Raw genomic sequence first — 6,831 nt, forward strand, 5'->3', positions numbered from 1 at the left:
CAACGCTGCTGCTACCGCCTGGACAGCCAAGGTGAACTGAGAAGAGAGAGACAGGGAGAGAGAGAGAGGGAGAGAGTGTGTGTGGGATAGAGAGAGAGAGAGAGAGAGAGAGAGAGGGAGGGGTATCTTAATGCTCATCGAACCAACACTTAGATCCTTCCCTGCAGCACGTGTCTGCCTGTATGTGTGTGTTGGAGAGAGAGAGAGAGGGAGAGAGAGAGGGAGAGAGAGAGGGAGAGGGGGGAGAGAGAGAGAGAAGCAAGCGTGCGTCAGTCTTTTTTCAGACCAGTGGAGATGCTGTTGTTGTGGTCGGTGTGTTCAGATCTCACAATGCACTTCCTCTGTGTGTGTGTGTGTGTGTGTGTGTGTGTGTGTGTGTGTGTGTGTGTGTGTGTGTGTGTGTGTGTGTGTGTGTGTGTGTGTGTGTGTGTGTGTGTGTGTGTGTAATCTAAAAGGGAGCTGCAGTATTCTCTCTGATTACCCAGCTCCTGATTCCCTCCGCCCTTCCTTCTCATCTCTCTCTCTCTCTCTCTCTCTCTCTGTCTCTCTCTCTGTGTGATGTCAGCAGATTTCTTGGTGCTGCTCTCTCAATGCTGCCCCCACCAGGTCGTGAACGGTAACTGTAGCAGGTCAAGGAGACAGAAAGGAAAACATTGAAGTGGAATTAAGGAAATAAAAAGATAGGAAAAGTGTAAACGAGAGAGGGGGCAAGTCCTCGATTCCTTCGTGGTGGTGGGCAGTACTTAAGTAAAAGTATCAATACTGCAATGTAAAAGTACTCTGTTACAAGTAAAAGTCCAGAATAAAAAATGTACTTGAGTAAAAGAACAAAAATATTGGTATCAAAATGTACTTAAAGTACCAAAAGTAAAAGTATTAAAATGTTCTACAAGCTCTACAAGCTACAAGCTCACAACGCGTCGCATCGCTGATCTGCTATTTTCAAATAGCCTAGGTATAAAATAGGGCTAAAGTGGTTAATGTATGTTTTATAATGTAATATATATATATATATATATATATAGCTGGAGAGATCCATGTTACTGAATAAACACTTACTGTATAGAGCTATTTAACATTGATTTCAACTAAAAAATATCATTAATACTCACTGTTTACCATCTTCTTCACTCTTCCTCTGTTCCCTGTATAAGTATAACTGATCAGATGGAAACAGAGGGAGACAGAGCAGAGATATGTGCCGTCTCTCTCTCTCATATCGTAGCTTATTGATCCATCAACATAAATTTAAGTGACATGAGGAAACGATGGAAACAGATAGAGTTAAGTGCTTGTGTCTCTTCTAACACAATAAGTACTCTCTCTTTCTCTCTCTCTCTTATTTTTTGTACTTGTGTGTGCAGTCACAGTGCTCGATTCGTAAGAAATAAAACCAGAGGGCGGGGGCAGTGTCTTAACTACTAAAGCTTTTCTACGACAAATCGTGAAAATAGCCAATCTACAAGCTCACAAAGCGTTCTATCGCAACGTGTTTAAACAATTTGAAAACTTGAATCTTTTTAATGTGGTTACATACATTTTTTTTATTAAACGGTGATATCAAACATATCAGACGGTCTACATTTCCCAAGGAAATCCATGTATTGAATTCTGTCTGACCAGAGGCAAAGATAAAACATATCGCCACCGGCCATTAAAAATAAAGGACCAGTGGAGGGGTATCAAAAGCAGAGGAATTGATCCCCCCCTGTCACCCATTTAAACCTGGTTGTGTTCTTAAGACTATTTTCAAGAGATTTGGTGTAGAGCAGGGGTCTTCAACAGGGGGTCCGGGACCCCTGGGGGGTCCTCAGAGTCAAGGGTGCCAATACTGCGGGTGCCTCGGGGCTAAAGCACCCAGGCGAAATGACGAGCACCCAGTGGGAGAGGGGGGCGCTCCCATTTGTTTATGTTTTGCCGGCTCCAGGCTTTGTCTTCACCTAGCAGGTAATTAAACCGAATTAAAGTTACAAAACCCCCCCCAAAAAAGTTAAATATCCGCCCAGAAACCGAAAATGTTCTAGCGCTGGGCACGGGGCAAGAAAATATGAATGCATATTAATGCATAAATATTAATGCATGCCATGTTCATCATTACCCATGTCCACCATGACAATTCAATAAGCTTGAAACACAGGACAGTTATTAAAATAGTTTCTCCCTGACATTGCCATTGTAAAAAGCAAAGTGGCTGTGAAGGGTTTTCATAAACACCTGTTATATACACGAATCCACAGACGCGCTGCCTGTAGGCAGCCATTGCTGCGGTGTCAACGCTCCGCGGCCGCGACACCACAGCAATGGCCGCCTACAGGCAGCTACAGGCAGCGCGCCTGTGGATTCGTCTATATAGTGCTTTGTTCTAGTCTTTCCGTTACTCAAATGTGTTTTACAATGTAATTCACACTCATCCAGTCACATCCACCGCAACGGCAGAACACGAATTACGTGTTCTAAGCAGTACCCTTCACACACCAACGGTGGAGGCAATGATGATCTTAAGTTAGAGGTAGCGCACCCAGTAGAGCTGACAAATATCGGCGCCCCTGCTCAGAGTTACTACAGGGGGGGCCGCCAAATCTTTGTGTGCTATGATTTAGTTTTTACCTTAACCACTTCAACACTAGCATCCCTTTTCTGAGGAGAACTTCGGCCAAAAATATTTTTTGGCAAAGCGGTATAGGTGTAGAGGGAAAAACAAGTCTAATCTGAAACACAATTGTATACAATATAGAGGGGGTCCCTTCTTCATCTCTCTCTCTCAGCTAGGGGGTCCTTGGCCTGAAAACGTTGAAGACCCCTGGTGTAGAGGGAACAAAGGAGGGGGCCTAGAATGGACACTTGGTGGACTCCGGCCATCTAAATACAGTATATAGAACAGGGGTCTTCAACGTTTTCAGGCCAAGGACCCCCTAGCTGAGACAGCCCCTCTATATCGTATAATTGTGTTTCAGATTAGACTTGTTTTTCCCTCTACACCTATACCGCTTTGCCAAAAACAGCAGATCTACAAGCTCACAAGTTCTCCTCAGAAAAGGGATGCTGGGGTTGAAGTGGTTAAGGTAAAAACTAAATCATAGCACACAAAGATTTGGCGGCCCCCCCTGTAGTAACTCTGAGGACCCCCTAGGGGTTGAAGACCCCTGGTATATAGGGTTGGCGTGGTTGAACTGAAGTGAGGAGGAGGAGGAGGCAGTCACAAATGGAGGCAGAGAAGGGAGAGGGCGGCCATGCCAAGAAAGGAAATCAGCGGCAGCAGTTTCCATGGCAATGGAGGTGCAAACTTCCCACGATAAGGATGCCAGCTCAGCAGAAAATATCTCTCTGTGTAGAATCAGCACTGGTTTCCACGGTGACAGTTTCACTACCTGCCAACTGGTACACAAAACAATATGGCTTCCTGCACACTCACACACCCTGTACCAGAGATACATACATATAGTGTGTGTGTGTGTGTGTGTGTGTGTGTGTGTGTGTGTGTGTGTGTGTGTGTGTGTGTGTGTGTGTGTGTGTGTGTGTGTGTGTGTGTGTGTGTGTGTGTGTGTTTTAAAAAAGACAAATAAGATACAAAACAGAAAACAGAAGAAAACAACAACGTCCGAAAACAAGTAGATGAAGTCTAAATGTATAAACTCCTATCCATTTTTTCACAGGTAATTTTCACAATTCTCCAAATTGTATTCACAACTTAAATATTTCCACTGCATGTTTAAAAATACCCATAAAAATAGAACAATAAAGTTAACCGCAGTAATAACAGAGATAAAACGAAATAAAACCAACCCTACTACTAGTAGATACTATATCCGAAAACAGTCAATCCAACGGGCCCATGACAGGCCACATTGCAAAAGGGAATGCCAGGACTCAATAGGTTAACACGGCCCCTCCTCATCCAAATACCTCTTAAATATTATATTTTTATATGCATAAAAATATAGGTCTGTCTGTCTTCTACCTCAGGGTCAGCACTAAAAAAAGATCAACGCATCTTTTTACTGTAAATTTAGTTTTTTTTAGCTCTTAGTTTATTTTGCATCCTCAATATAGTCATTGCCGATTCCCCTTGGACACTGTGGTCCCTGACTGTCAACGCTAATCCCCACTGATGTCATAGTCTACGCAGAGCAGTGGTTCTCATTTTCATGTGAAGGACCCCCACATTGATACACATTAGGCCACAGATCCCCATTTGAAAATACGTTGTGCCAGGGAGGCACAAAGTATTTCGTTTGTTAGTCATCCTTATGCATTCTCTCATTGGGCTACAGTAACTTCTAGCCGGTGAAAAACTATTTCCTCATTTTGCTGGAGACGCCCTAGAACCCTTCCATGGACCCCTGGGGGTCCCCGGACTTGGAGAAGTCGTGGTTTTCTACACAAGTGGTTCTCAGATACACATGGATTCACCTGGCGAGATCACTGGGAGAGCATGGCCTGCACGGAGCGACATACTACCCCGACCCACACTCACACCCCCAGGGATCACTAGCGCGACAAGGACACAATCCCCTGCCGACACTGACAATAGGCTCTATGCACAGCAGCCATATTGGAAAGAAATTGGGCCTCTTCCATACTTCCTGCACAGGTGTTACCAATGATACTAACGAAGGCTCTGTTCCATTCTGGTCTAACAGAGTCAGGGTGCTGATATTGTGCATGTTGGCTCACTGGAAACACTCTGCTACACCAGTGGGTCTCAAAGTGTGGTCCAGGGACCCTCATGGTTCCTTGAGGGAGTTTCAAATGGGCCCTTGCGGGTGTGTAACTCTGAGAGTGTACAAATGGAACCAAATGGACCCTTACGGGTCCATTTGGTTCCATTTGTACACTCTCAGAGTTATGGGGGTCCACTGTGCTACACTATATGGAACAGAGCCTTAATTAGTATCATTGGTAAAAACCTGTGAAGGAAGTAAGGAAGAGGCCCAATTTCTTTCCAATATGGCTGCTGTGCATAGAGCCTACAGTATTGTGTTCATGGACACCCAGCCAAAACAGAGGCAGAGGCAGCCAAGAATTACACCTGCACGGGCCTCATGCGGCGTTCACACTAGCGGCGACAAGGTGACAGGCTGCAAGTCTTTTTCAAAGGAAGCCAATAACATGAAGCTACAAAGTGATGGACAATGTTAGATATTGTTATAAATTACATATAGTATTTATAACAATGTTTAATTTCATTCTGGCAATAAAATCAAGTGTAAAGTTCGGCAAAAACCCATCCGCTTGAATAGGGCCAAATTGCTTCTGACACCAGCAGGGGTGAAACACCGAGACTACAGGCCATTCATACGTCACTGTCACTTCCTATATAGCCTCAATTTACAACTTGGAAGCTGGCCCCTTGGTTCTCCCCTGCATGTGGAATACTTCCAAGCTAGTCTCAAATCTCTCAACTAGCTTTGAAAGCCTCTTATCAAGTTGCATGGAAGGCTTTCTCAAAAAAAATTAACCTGGTCCCTGCTTCATCTCAGCTAAGGGGTCCTTGGCCTGAAAAACGTTGAAGACCACTGTGTTAACTAGTTCCCTATATGCTATTTAACCCTAGAGCGACACTTCATGTACGTATGCTGTGGTTATATGCAGTGGTGGAAAAAGTACTCAAATGTTTTACTTAAGTAAAAGTATCAATACTGCAATGTAGAAGAACTCTGTTACAAGTGAAAGTCCGTAAATCAAAATGTACTTGAGTAAAAGTACAAAGTCCAAAAGTAAAAGTACTAAAATGTTTGAAAATAGCAGATCTACAAGCTTCACAACGCGTTGCGATGCTACGCGTTGTGAGCTTGTAGATCTGCTATTTTCAAATAGCCTAGGTATAAAACAGGGCTAAAGAGGTTAATGTATGTTTTATATTGTAATAATTTATATCTGCAAAGTGACTAGTAACTAAAGTTTTCAAATAATTGTAGTGGAGTAAAAGTACAATATTTGCCTCTGAGATGGAGTGGAGTAGAAGAAAAAGCATAGACAATTGGAAATACTCCTGTAAAGTAAAAGTACCTCAAAATTGTACTTAAGTACAGTACTTGAGTAAATGTACTTAGTTACTTTACACCACTGTGAGTGATGAACTCACCTCGTTTCCAGTCTCTCCACACTTAGCAAGATGTCTGATCAGGGTGACAATGGATTGTTTTTCAGTCTGTTTCCTTTTCTGTGTCCTCTGCTCCTCCTGCAGGGACTCAATCAAATTTATCCAGTGCATCAGGTATGTTAGTTGACAAAAATAATGTATTTTCAGTGGTGGAAGTACTCAGATTATATAACTAGTAAAAGTAGCAATATCACTCTTCAGAGATACTGTTACAAGTAAAAGTCCCTCAAAATGTTACTTGAGTAAAAGTTATTATTGGATTGTATTTATCAATGCATTAATGTGTTCATCACTAAATGTCAGGCTTATGTGCTGCTGGGTAGTTTACTGTACTGTATAATATACATCATAATCACTTAATGTATAGGTTTTGTAATAATAATCTAAATCTGCAAAGTAACTAAAGCTGTCAAATAATTGTAGTGGAGTAAAAAGTGCAATAATTGCTCCTGAGATGTGGTGGAATATAAATATTAAGTATTCAAAAATGTAAATACTTATGTAAAGTAAAAGTACCTAAAAATTGTACTTAAGTGCAGTACTTGAGTAAATGTACTTAGTTACAACTGGTGACACGGTCATGTAACTGACTATAAATAGGTCTTGAGTGTGTTGCCACTTCTCTGCTCTTTTCCATTGTGTGTGTGTGTGTGTGTGTGTGTGTGTGTGTGTTCATACCCACAGCAGTCATTAATGGAGGAAGGAGCTGTTCACTCTTCCCTTCACAG

Source organism: Gymnoscopelus microlampas (assembly GCF_963454915.1).
Source record: "Gymnoscopelus microlampas genome assembly, chromosome: 3".
Taxonomy (NCBI): Eukaryota; Metazoa; Chordata; class Actinopteri; order Myctophiformes; family Myctophidae; genus Gymnoscopelus; species Gymnoscopelus microlampas.